Consider the following 14,347-nt stretch of genomic DNA (forward strand, 5'->3'; position numbering starts at 1 on the left):
GCTTGTGTCTCCGCAAGATCCCATCTGGGGCACATTCTGGCGCCTTACCGGAGGGGGATTCGGATACGGAGGGCTTCTTCATCAACACCATGACCTCTCCGATGATGCGTGAGTAGTTCACCATAGACCTACGGGTCCATAGTTAGTATCTAGATGGCTTCTTCTCTCACTTGGATCTTCAATACAAAGTTCTCCATGATCCTAGTGGAGATCTATCCGATGTAATCTTCTCTTGCGGTGTGTTTGTCGAGATCCGATGAATTGTGGATTTATGATCAGATTATCTATGAATCTTATTTGAGTTTCTTTTGATCTCTCTTATGCATGATTTCATATCCTTGTGATTCTCTTCGAGTTGTGGGTTTTGTTTGGCCAACTAGATCTATGATTCTTGCAATGGGAGAAGTGCTTGGTTTTGGGTTCATACCGTGCGGTGACCTCACCCAGTGACAGAAGGGGTAGCGAGGCATGCATCGTGTGTGACGCCCTCGGTTTAATCGTACGCTAATCATACACGCAAATGTGTACGATCAAACCCAAGGAGTCACGGGAAGATATCACAACACAACTCTAGACACAAAAAAAATAATACAAGCTTCATATTACAAGCCAGGGGCCTCGAGGGTTAGAATACAGAAGCTCGATAAACACATGAGTCAGCGGAAGCAACAAATATCTTAGTACAGACATAAAACAAGGGGTGCCTTAGAGAAGGCTAGCACAAAAGAAACACGATCGAACGAGGCGAGGCCTCCTACCTGGGAACCTCCTAACTTCTCCTATTCTTCAGCGGCCCCCACGAAGAAGGCACCATTGGGATGGCAGAGATCGTTAGGAAACTCCACTCCTGGGCTCCATCATATGATCGCAGCAACAGATCAAGGGGGACAAAGAGGAAGCAAAGTAACGGTGAGTACTCATCCAAAGTAGTCGCAAGACTTACATCAGAACTATGCTAAGTATGCATCAGTATCAAAGAAGGGGGTGGTTATATGTGGACTGACTGCAGCAAAGTGAGAATAGAGAGCGAAGGCCTAGTCCTATCAAAGACTAGCATCTTCAGGGTCTTGCAGCAATAGACGAGAGTAGAATAGGTGGTAGCACAATAATAGTCATATTGTTGCAGCAATATTAAAGTGAGGTCACGCCCACAGATCATCCCTCGACTCCCTGCGAGGAAGCAATCCCGAGGCAACTAATGATCCCGTTAAGTAACAATTGTAGTTGTATAAGATCAGGGCACAACTCCAAGTCGTCCTGTAACCATGGACACGGCTACTCGAATAGTTAATTTTCATCCCTGCAGGGGTGCACCACATGTCCCGTCATGCTCGATAACACTCTGGCCGGACACACTTTACTGGATCATGCCCGACCTCGTAATATCGACACATCGTAGCCCCACCTAAGACTAATCAGAGAGGTCAGCCCGCCGGTCTAAATCCTAAGGGCAAAGGGTTCACGGTCCCAGTTCCCCTCCGCGCTCCTGCACGATGCAAGGGCGGCCGAAGTCAGTCCTAGCATCCCTTAATCACAAGTGCGATGCATCTCGGGACCACTCGGGCGCGCGCCACTACGTTGCTGACATCTGGAAAGCTTCGGCTGATACCGCGACGCCGAGTACCCATAATTCTTCCCGCGTAGCCGGTTAGTGCGAAAAGGTCTCCGACCAACCAAGATCAAATACCCAAATCCATTAACATTTTAATTAGGCCATCGACACAATCTCGCGGGAATCCACCCGTCTTAACAACTAATCACCCATGATCCCAGTAACATAGTCGAGTAACTGTGTGGTTCTAACATCGGGGGGAATCCGAGGTATCACCCTCGTTGGATTCCGAACGATGTATCCGTTAAGGTGGGCTTAGAGGAATCACCCTCAGGGGTCCCATAGTTGAGGGGTTGCACGACAGAGGCGTCATCGGGAATGGTGAAAGAGGAATCACCCTCGATAAACACGACCCACTAGCTATACTATAGAGATGTCATCAGGAGTACTTAGCGAGGTGTCACCCTCGGTACGCGATAGTGTCTTTGTAGCGTCGTACAACTAAGGGGGTGTATGTGATGTGTCGGGTCTGGCTCGTCGATCAGGGATCGAGATTTGAAAGTAAGCGGGGCAACTGGATTACGGAGTCACAGGGGATGAGTGCTCCACCTATACTAAGCATATTTAAAGGTACAGGACTGAAAGTAGCAGTTTATCAAAAATAGGCTATGCATCAGATATAGGAGCTAACTACAACAGTAGCAAAATACTAATGCAAGAAGTAGGAAGAAAGACATAGGCGATACAGGAATGATCAAGTGGGGGGTTGCTTGCCTTGCTGCTCTATGGCAAAAGGCTAGTCGGCAGGGTCGTAGATGTACCCGACAGCAGCGTCAGTCTCGGGGTCTACCGGTAAGAAGAGGGGGGAGAAACAATAAATAATAGCAACGGTGCAACACAATGCATGACATGGCAAGATGCAGGCTAGACATGAGCTAACGCAACAACATCCGTCATAGACGGGTCGGAAGAATATCTATGATATTTTCTGGGTCTCGGGCTACTACCGGACAGATAGAAAACGATGGAAATGTTCCATGTTTGCTATGCTAGGGGCGTGTGACACACGAATGGACCGTGTATCCGGGTTCGTCTCGTTCTCCTGATCAACTTTCATGTTGAAAATATTTTGATCTCACTTACGGATTATTTTATATTAATTTTTAAAGTTTTATTCACTAATTAGGAAATAAAAACAGATTTATTTAATTTAATTTAAAGCAATTATGACATTAGCATGATGTCATGCTGACATCAGCAGTTGACTGGTCAACTGACGAGTGGGTCCCAAGCGTCATAGACACAAGTTTTTAAATAAGATTAAATAGTAATTAATCAAATTAATTTAGTGGAGGACCCACGTGTCATACTCTAATTATTAGAATTACCCAATTAATTAATTAATTAATATATCTAATTATTTATTTAATAAAAACATTATTTTTATTTTTATATTTTAATTTTCACTTTTCTCAAGAGAGGGTATGGGGCCTCCCTGTCATAGATAGCGGGGTGAGTTGGCCCCACCGGTAAGTGGATTTAGGCCACATACCCATATTTACGCAAATAAAACATCACGTATTTCTCCACATACCCACATACATAAATACATACATATGTGCATCTCATACATACAAAATATGCACGGCATCTAATACATACATACATAAGCAATACATCATTTATTTTTATTTATTTCTTTCTCATCTCACAACTCACCTACACGAACCTAACGGCGTCGGATCGGAGCGCCATTTGCCGAAACGAAACCGGGATGGAGCGAGGAAAGAGATGGTGGGAGGAGCCCGAGGAGGGGCTCACCGACGTTGACGAGAGGGCCCGGTGAAGCCGGAGTTCTCGGGAGGCGAAGGTGACGGCGAGGAGGAGGACGAGGCGGTGACGATGGTGCCGGTGAGGACGGTCGCCGGAGAGGTCGCCGAGAGGGGCCCCGGTGAGGAGGGCCCCCGGGGATGGAGCTGCCGACGAGGGGCTCCGGCCGGCGCGGGGGGCGATGGGAGATGAGGTGGTCGGCCGGCAGGGGCTCCTGGGGCTGGTCGGCTGGGGTGGGGAAGGGGCTCGGGTGGAGGTGGTGTCATGGGGGAGAGGGGCTCGGTCCCTGGGAGGAGTTGGGGTCGACGGGAGGGGGGATCTGGGAGGCCGCCGGTGAGAGGGACCCGACGGGAGGAGGCGAGGTGGGGTGGCTGGTTGTCGGTGGGGAATCGGGAGGAGGGAGAGCAGCCGAGGGAGATGGGAGTCTCTCGCGGGGAGGGGTAGGTGGGACGGGAGGAGACCGAGAGGTGGGTAGCTCGGTCTGTCGGTGGGAAGTGGGGGGTAACGAGAGAGAGAGAGATGGCATCGTGGGGGGCCTCGTGGGGGTGGTCGAGAGGGTTAGGTGGGGTGGGGTGTTCGAGCGGGAGAGCTGAGCGCAGGGGGGGGGGGGTCTCGCGGGGGAGCCTCTGGCGATGGCGGCCAGGGAGCTGGGAGGGACGGGTCGGTCGCTAGGGTTGCCCCTCCTCGGGCTTTATACCCAGGGAGGGGTGGGCCGAATTAGGGGGGCTTGGTAGGCCCAATTCGGCCACGGGGTTGTTTTTCTTTTTTCTTTTTTTAAATACTTTCTTTTTATCATTAATTCTAATTCTTTTTATTATCTAATTTTATTTACTTTCTTTTATAATTTATTATATATACTTTTAATTCTTTCTTTTATTTATTTATTTTCATTTACTATCTTTCTTTTATTTATTCGATTTAAAGCTCCACTTTTGAATATCTAGGGGTTACCCATAATTCCTAAAGTGCGTGATTTGATATTATAATCCGCTAGGGAATTTTTGTAACTCCCCGGCGGTTTTATTTCAACAACAGAGTTCGAATTAAATTTTAAGTTTCGAACTTTGATTCGGTTTCAATCAACACGAGATCATTGATATAATTTACGATGTTGTGGCATCATTAGCGCGGGATCACTGTCGCTTAATTACAATCATCACTATAGCAAAAGTCAAGGATGTCACATCGTGTTGTTGCCATCAAGGGTAAAAAATGGGGTTTTCATCATTGGTTTGAGATTATCCCTCTACATCATGTCATCTTGCTTAAGGCGTTACTATGTTCGTCATGAACTCAATACACTAGATGCATGCTGGATATCGGTCGGTGTATGGAGTAATAGTAGTAAATGCAGAAAGTATCGGTCTACTTGTCTCGGACGTGATGCCTATATGTATGTGTTGGAATTATGCCCTAGAGGCAATAATAAATATAGTTATTATTATAATTCCTGTATCAAGATAATCGTTTATTATCCATGCTATAATTGTATTGAATGAAGACTCATTTACATGTGTGGATACATAGGCAAAACACTGTCCCTAGCAAGCCTCTAGTTGGCTAGCCAGTTGATCAAAGATAGTCAGTGTCTTCTGATTATGAACAAGGTGTTGTTGCTTGATAACTGGATCACGTCATTAGGAGAATCACGTGATGGACTAGACCCAAACTAATAGACGTAGCATGTTGATCGTGTCATTTTGTTGCTACTCTTTTCTGCGTGTCAAGTATTTGTTCCTATGACCATGAGATCATATAACTCACAAACACCGGAGGAATACTTTGTGTGTATCGAACGTCTCAACGTAACTGGGTGACTATAAAGATGCTCTACAGGTATCTCCGAAGGTGTTCGTTGAGTTAGTATGGATCGAGACTGGGATTTGTCACTCCGTGTGACGGAGAGGTATCTCGGGGCCCACTCCGTAATACAACATCACACACAAGCCTTGCAAGCAATGTGACTTAGTGTAAGTTGCGGGATCTTGTATTATGGAACGAGTAAATAGACTTGCCGGTACACGAGATTGAAATAGGTATGCGGATACTGACGATCGAATCTCGGGCAAGTAACATACCGAAGGACAATGGGAATGACATACGGGATTATCTGAATCCTTGGCACTGAGGTTCAAACGATAAGATCTTCGTAGAATATGTAGGATCCAATATGGGCATCCAGGTCCCGCTATTGGATATTGACCGAGGAGTCTCTCGGGTCATGTCTACATAGTTCTCGAACCCGCAGGGTCTGCACACTTAAGGTTCGACGTTGTTTTATCCGTATTTGAGTTATATGGTTGGTTACCGAATGTTGTTCGGAGTCCCGGATGAGATCAGGGACGTGATGAGGGTTTCCGGAATGGTCTGGAAACGAAGATTGATATATAGGATGACCTCATTTGATTACCGGAAGGTTTTCGGAGTTACCGGGAATGTGCCGGGAATGACGAATGGGTTCCGGGAGTTCACCGGTGGGGGGCAACCCACCCCGGGGAAGCCCATAGGCCTTGGGTGTGGCACACCAGCCCTTAGTGGGCTGGTGGGACAGCCCAAGAAGGCCCTATGCGCCATAGGAAGAAAATCAAAGAGAAAAGAAAAAAAAGGAGGAGGTGGGAAAGGGAAGAAGGACTCCACCTTCCAAACCAAGTTGGATTCGGTTTGGAAGGGGTGACCTTCCCCCCTTGGCTTGTCCGAAACCCTTAGGGGTCCTTGGACCCCAAGGCAAGGCTCCCCCTCTTCCCCCTATATATACGGAGGTTTTAGGGCTGATTTGAGACGACTTTTCCACGGCAGCCCGACCACATACCTCCACGGTTTTTCCTCTAGATCACGTTTCTGCGGAGCTCGGGCGGAGCCGTGCTGAGACAAGATCATCACCAACCTCCGGAGCGCCGTCCTGCTGCCGAAGAACTCTTCTACCTCTCTGTCTCTCTTGCTGGATCAAGAAGGCCGAGATCATCGTCGAGCTGTACGTGTGCTGAACGCGGAGGTGCCGTCCGTTCGGCACTAGATCGTGGGACTGATCGCGGGACGGTTTGCAGGGCGGATCGAGGGACGTGAGGACATTCCATTACATCAACCGCGTTCACTAACGCTTCTGCTGTACGGTCTACAAGGGTACGTAGATCACACATCCCCTCTCGTAGATGGACATCACCATGATAGGTCTTCGTGCGCGTAGGAAATTTTTTGTTTCCCATGCAACGTTCCCCAACAGTGGCATCATGCGTAGATGTCTTCTCGAGTAGAACACAAAAGTTTTTGTGGGCGGTGATGTGCGTTTTTCTGCCCTCCTTAGTCTTTTCTTGATTCCGCGGTATTGTTGGATCGAAGCGGCTCGGACCGACATTACTCGTACGCTTAGGAGAGACTGGTTTCATCGCTACGAGTAACTCCGTTGCTCAAAGATGACTGGCGGGTGTCAGTTTCTCCAACTTTAGGTGAATCAGATTTGACCGAGGAGGTCCTTGGATGAGGTTAAATAGCAACTCATATATCTCCGTTGTGGTGTTTGCGTAAGTAAGATGGGATCCTACTAGATACCCATGGTCACCACGTAAAACATGCAACAACAAAATTAGAGGACGTCTAACTTGTTTTTGCAGGGTATGCTTGTGATGTGATATGGCCAACGATGTGATGTGATATATTGGATGTATGAGATGATCATGTTGTAATAGATAATATCGACTTGCACGTCGATGGTACGGCAAACGGCAGGAGCCATAGGGTTGTCTTTATACTAATGTTTGTGCTTGCAGATGCGTTTACTATTTTGCTAGGATGTAGCTTTAGTAGTAATAGCATGAGTAGCACGACAACCCCGATGGTGACACGTTGATGGAGATCATGGTGTGGCGCCGGTGACAAGAAGATTGTGCCGGTGCTTTGGTGATGGAGATCAAGGAGCACGTGATGATGGCCATATCATGTCACTTATGAATTGCATGTGATGTTAATCCTTTTATGCACCTTATTTTGCTTAGTACGACGGTAGCATTATGAGGTGATCTCTGACTAAAATTTCAAGACAAAATTGTGTTCTCCCCGACTGTGCACCGTTGCTACAGTTCGTCGTTTCGAGACACCACGTGATGATCGGGTGTGATAGACTCAACGTTCACATACAACGGGTGCAAAACAGTTGCGCACGCGGAACACTCGGGTTAAGCTTGATGAGCCTAGCATGTGCAGACATGGCCTCGGAACACATGAGACCGAAAGGTCGATCATGAATCATATAGATGATATGATTAGCATAGGGATGCTTACCACTGAAACTATACTCAACACACGTGATGATCGGAGTTGAGCTAGTGTAAGTGGATCATGAACCACTCAAATGACTAGAGAGATGTACTTTTTGAGTGGGAGTTTAGCAAATAATTTGATTAAGTTAAACTCTAATTATCTTGAACATAGTCTAAGTCCACTTTGAATATATTTATGTTGTAGATCATGGCTCACGCGGCAGCCACCCTGAATTTTAATACGTTCCTAGAGAAAGCTAAGTTGAAAGATGATGGAAGCAACTTTGTAGTCTGGGCTCGTAATCTTAAGCTAATCTTACAAGCTGGGAAGAAGGATAATGTCCTTAATGCTGCGCTAGGAGATGAACCACCCGCTACGGCTGATCAGGATGTTAAGAACGCTTGGTTAGCACGTAAGGAGGACTACTCAGTAGTTCAATGTGCAGTCTTGTATGGCTTAGAACCGGGACTTCAATGTCGCTTTGCGCGTCATGGAGCATTTGAGATGTTCCAGGAGTTGAAGTTTATCTTTCAGAAGAACGCCCGGATCGAGAGGTATGATACCTCCGATAAATTCTATGCTTGCAAGATGGAGGAGAACTCGTCTGTCAGTGAACATGTTCTCAAAATGTCTGTGTACTCAAACCGTCTAGCTGAGCTGGGGATTAAACTCCCGCAAGAGGCTATCGCTGACAGAATCTTTCAATCACTGCCGCCGAGCTATAAAGGCTTTGTGTTGAACTACAACATGCAAGGGATGAATAAGTCAACCGGCGAGTTATTTGCGATGCTGAAAGTCGCAGAGTCTGAACTCCGTAAAGAACATCAAGTGTTGATGGTGAATAAGACCACTAGTTTCAAGAGAAACGGCAAAGGCAAGAAGGGTAAGTCAAAGAAGAGCGGCAAGCCTGTTGCCAATCCAATGAAGAAACCCAAAGCTAGACCTAAGCCTGAAACAGAGTGTTATTATTGCAAGGGTATGGGTCACTGGAAGCGCAATTGCCCCAAGTATCTGGCTGATAAGAAGGCGGCCAAAGAAAAATCAGGTATATTCGATATACTCGTTATTGATGTGTACTTAACCGGCTCTCGTAGTAGTGCCTGGGTATTCGATACCGGTTCTGTTGCTCATATTTGCAACTCGAAACAGGCACTGCGGAATAGACGAAGGCTGGCGAAAGATGAAGTGACGATGCGCGTAGGAAATGGTTCCAAGGTAGATGCAATCGCCGTCAGCAAAGTTTCACTTCAGTTACCATCAGGATTAGTTATGAACTTGAATCATTGTTATTTAATGCCTGCGTTAAGCATGAACATTATATCTGGATCTTGTTTATTGCGAGACGGTTACTCTTTTAAGTCAGAGAATAATGGTTGTTCTATTTCTATGAGTAACATCTTTTATGGTCATGCACCCAATGTGAGAGGATTGTTCATATTGAATCTTGATAGTGATACACACATACATAACATTGAGACCAAAAGAGTTAGAGTTAACAATGATAGCGCCATATTTTTGTGGCACTGCCGCTTAGGTAATATTGGTGTAAAGCGCATGAAGAAACTCCATGCCGATGGACTTTTGGAGTCACTTGACTTTGATTCACTTGACACGTGCGAACCATGCCTCATGGGCAAGATGACTAAAACTCCGTTCTCTGGAACAATGGAGCGTGCAAGTGACTTGTTGGAAATCATACATACCGATGTGTGTGGTCCGATGAGCGTAGAGGCACGCGGAGGATATCGTTATTTTCTCACCTTCACTGACGATTTGAGTAGATATGGTTATGTCTACTTAATGAAGCACAAGTCTGAAACATTTGAAAAGTTCAAGCAATTTCAGAGTGAAGTTTAAAATCATCATAACAAGAAGATCAAGTTCCTACGGTCTCATCGTGGGGGTGAATATCTGAGTTTCGAGTTTGGTGCTCACTTAAGACAATGTGGAATTGTTTCACAGTTGACACCGCCTGGAACACCACAGCGTAATGGTGTGTCCGAACGTCGTAATCGTACTTTATTAGAGATGGTGCGATCTATGATGTCTCTTACCGATTTGCCGTTATCGTTTTGGGGTTATGCATTAGAAACAGCTGCATTCACTTTAAATAGGGCACCATCAAAATCCGTTGAGACGACACCATACGAACTGTGGTATGGCAAAAGGCCAAAGTTGTCGTGTCTTAAAGTCTGGGGATGTGATGCTTATGTCAAAAAGCTTTAGCCTGAAAAGCTGGAACCCAAAGCGGAAAAGTGCATCTTCATAGGTTACCCAAAAGAGACAGTTGGGTACACCTTCTATCTCAAATCCGAGGGCAAAGTGTTTGTTGCTAAAAACGGAGCTTTTCTCGAGAAGGAGTTTCTCTCGAGAGAATTGAGTGGGAGGAAGATAGAACTTGACGAGGTTGTCGAACCTCTCATCCCTCTGGATGGTGGCGCAGGGCAAGGGGAAACCTCTGTCATTGCAACGCCGGTTGAGGAGGAAGTTAATGATGATGATCATGAAACTCCGGTTCAAGTTTCTGTCGAACCACACAGGTCGACGAGACCACGTGCTGCTCTAGAGTGGTACGGTAATCCCGTCTTGTCAATCATGTTGTTAGACAACAATGAACCTGCAAATTATGAAGAAGCAATGGTGGGCCCAGATTCCAACAAATGGCTAGAAGCCATGAAGTCCGAGATAGGATCCATGTATGAGAACAAAGTGTGGACTTTGGAAGTACTACCTGAGGGCCGCAAGGCTATTCAGAACAAATGGATTTTTAAGAGGAAGACGGACGCTGACGGCAATGTAACCATTTATAAAGCTCGACTTGTGGCAAAGGGTTTTTCACAAGTTCAAGGAGTTGACTACGATGAGACATTCTCACCCGTAGCGATGCTTAAGTCCGTCAGAATCATGTTAGCAATAGCTGCATTTTTCGATTATGAAATCTGACACATGGATGTCAAAACGGCGTTCCTTAACGGTTTCCTTAAGAAAGAGTTGTATATGATGCAACCCGAAGGTTTTGTCGATCCTAAGAATGATAACAAGGTGTGCAAGCTCCAGCGATCCATTTATGGACTGGTGCAAGCATCTCGGAGTTGGAACAAACGCTTTGATGAGGTGATCAAAGCATTTGGGTTTATACAAGTGGTTGGGGAATCTTGTATTTACAAGAAAGTGAGTGGGAGCTCTGTGGCGTTTCTAATATTATATGTGGATGACATATTGTTGATTGGAAACAACGTAGAGTTTTTGGAGAGCATAAAGGATTACTTGAATAAAAGTTTCTCTATGAAGGACTTAGGAGAAGCTGCTTACATTCTAGGCATTAAGATCTACAGGGATAGATCAAAACGCCTGATAGGACTTTCACAAAGCACATACTTGATAAAGTTTTGAAGAGGTTCAAAATGGAACAGTCCAAGAAAGGGTTCTTGCCAGTTTTACAAGGTACGAGATTGAGTAAGACTCAATGCCCAACAACTGATGAGGATAGAGAGCATATGCGCACCGTCCCCTATGCTTCAGCCATAGGTTCTATCATGTATGCAATGTTGTGCACTAGACCGGACGTTAGCCTGGCCATAAGTATGGCAGGTAGGTTCCAGAGTAATCCAGGAGTGGATCACTGGACGGCGGTCAAGAATATCCTGAAGTACCTGAAAAGGACTAAGGAGATGTTTCTCGTGTATGGAGGTGACGAAGAGCTCGCCGTAAAAGGTTACGTTGATGCAAGCTTTGATACAGATCCGGACGACTCAAAGTCACAAACCGGATACGTATTTATTCTTAATGGGGGTGCGGTAAGCTGGTGCAGTTCCAAGCAAAGCGTCGTAGCAGATTCTACATGTGAAGCGGAGTACATGGCTGCCTCGGAGGTGGCTAAGGAGGGAGTCTGGATGAAGAAATTCATGACGGATCTTGGACTGGTGCCAAGCGCACTGAATCCAATAACCTTGTTCTGTGACAACACGGGTGCCATTGCCTTAGCAAAGGAACCACGGTTTCACAAGAAGTCCAGACACATCGAACGACGCTTCAACCTCATCCGCGACTACGTCGAAGGAGAGGACGTAAATATATGCAAAGTGCACATGGATCTGAATGTAGCAGACCCGCTGACTAAACCTCTTCCACGGGCAAAGCATGATCAACACCAGAACTGTATGGGTGTTAGATTTATTACAATGTAATTCGCATGATGATGTGAGGACTAGATTATTGACTCTAGTGCAAGTGGGAGACTGTTGGAATTATGCCCTAGAGGCAATAATAAATATAGTTATTATTATAATTCATGGATCAAGATAATCGTTTATTATGCATGCTATAATTGTATTGAATGAAGACTCATTTACATGTGTGGATACATAGGCAAAACACTGTCCCTTGCAAGCCTCTAGTTGGCTAGCCAGTTGATCAAAGATAGTCAGTGTCTTTTGATTATGAACAAGGTGTTGTTGCTTGATAACTGGATCACGTCATTAGGAGAATCACGTGATGGACTAGAACCAAACTAATAGACGTAGCATGTTGATCGTGTCATTTTGTTGCTACTCTTTTCTGCGTGTCAAGTATTTGTTCCTATGACCATGAGATCATATAACTCACTAACACCGGAGGAATACTTTATGTGTATCAAACGTCGCAACGTAACTGGGTGACTATAAAGATGCTCTACAGGTATCTCCGAAGGTGTTCGTTGAGTTAGTATGGATCGAGACTGGGATTTGTCACTCCGTGTGACGGAGAGGTATCTCGGGTCCCGCTCGGTAATACAACATCACACACAAGCCTTGCAAGCAATGTGACTTAGTGTAAGTTGCGGGATCTTGTATTACGGAACGAGTAAAGAGACTTGCCGGTAAACGAGATTGAAATAGGTATGCGGATACTGACGATCAAATCTCGGGCAAGTAACATACCGATGGACAAAGGGAATGACATACGGGATTATATGAATCCTTGGCACTGAGGTTCAAACGATAAGATCTCCATAGAATATGTAGGATCCAATATGGGCATCCAGGTCCCGCTATTAGATATTGACCGAGGAGTCTCTCGGGTCATGTCTACATAGTTCTCGAACCCGCAGGGTCTGCACACTTAAGGTTCGACGTTGTTTTATGCGTATTTGAGTTATATGGTTGGTTACCGAATGTTGTTCGGAGTCCCAGATGAGATCACGGATGTCACGAGGGTTTCCGAAATGGTTCGGAAATGAAGATTGATATATAGGATGACCTCATTTGATTACCAGAAGGTTTTCGGAGTTACCGGGAATGTGCCGGGAATGACGAATGGGTTCCGGGAGTTCACCGGGGGGGGGGGCAACCCACCCCGGGGAAGCCCATAGGCCTTGGGGGTGGCACACCAGCCCTTAGTGGGCTGGTGGGACAGCCCAAGAAGGCCCTATGCGCCATAGGAAGAAAATCAAAGAGAAAAGAAAAAAAAAGGAGGAGGTGGGAAAGGGAAGAAGGACCCCACCTTCCAAACCAAGTTGGATTCGGTTTGGAAGGGGAGACCTTCCCCCCTTGGCTCGGCCGAAACCCTTAGGGGTCCTTGGACCCCAAGGCAAGGCTCCCCCTCTTCCCCCTATATATACGGGGGTTTTGCGGCTGATTTGAGACGACTTTTCCACGGCAGCCCGACCACATACCTCCACGGTTTTTCCTCTAGATCGCGTTTCTGCAGAGCTCGGGCGGAGCCCTGCTGAGACAAGATCATCACCAACCTCTGGAGCGCCGTCACGCTGCCGGAGAACTCTTCTACCTCTCCGTCTCTCTTGCTGGATCAAGAAGGCCGAGATCATTGTCGAGCTGTACGTGTGCTGAACGCGGAGGTGCCGTCCGTTCGGCACTAGATCGTGGGACTGATCGCGGGACGGTTCGCGGGGCGGATCGAGGGACGTGAGGATGTTCCACTACATCAACCGCGTTCACTAACGCTTCTGCTGTACGGTCTACAAGGGTACGTAGATCACACATCCCCTCTCGTAGATGGACATCACCATGATAGGTCTTCGTGCGCGTAGGAAAATTTTTGTTTCCCATGCGACGTTCCCCAATAGTATGATCATTGCCTTAGGTATCGTCATGACTTTGAGCGGTTCTATCAATTGCTCGACAGTAATTTGTTTACCCACCGTGATATTTGCTATTTTGAGATAAGCCTCTAGTGAACACTATGGCCCCCGGGTCTACTCCACATCATATTTTCAGCCTTACACTTTTACTTCGTTGCACTTTTCGCCTTCAGATCTCACTTTGCAAACAATCTTGAAGGGATTGACAACCCCTTTGAAGCGTTGGGTGCAAGCTCGTTTGTGTTTGCGCAGGTACTCTGGGCTTGACGAGACCCTCCTTCTGGATCGATAGCTTGGTTCTCAAAATAGAGGGAAATAGTTACTGCTCCTGTGTTGCATCACCCTTTCCTCTTCAAGGGAAAAACTGACACAAACAAGAGAAGTAGCAAGAACAATTCCTGGCATTGCTTGGGAAGGACTTTTGTTGTCGTAGCAGTAGCTGTCGACGATGCTAGGTCGACACCAATGGGAATCAAGGTGAAAGTGTTCGAGTGGGAAAAGTGACGTCAAGAGCAGAGCTAACGATCACCACCCGACAAGCCTTTTTACCCAGGTTCGGGCCGCTTACGCATAAAACCCAACGTCCTGCTTGTCTGGTTGTATTAAGTGTTTTGTTGTTTGTTACAGTGACT

The sequence above is a fragment of the Hordeum vulgare genome, chromosome 6H, assembly GCF_904849725.1.
Source record: "Hordeum vulgare subsp. vulgare chromosome 6H, MorexV3_pseudomolecules_assembly, whole genome shotgun sequence".
Classification (NCBI taxonomy): Eukaryota; Viridiplantae; Streptophyta; class Magnoliopsida; order Poales; family Poaceae; genus Hordeum; species Hordeum vulgare.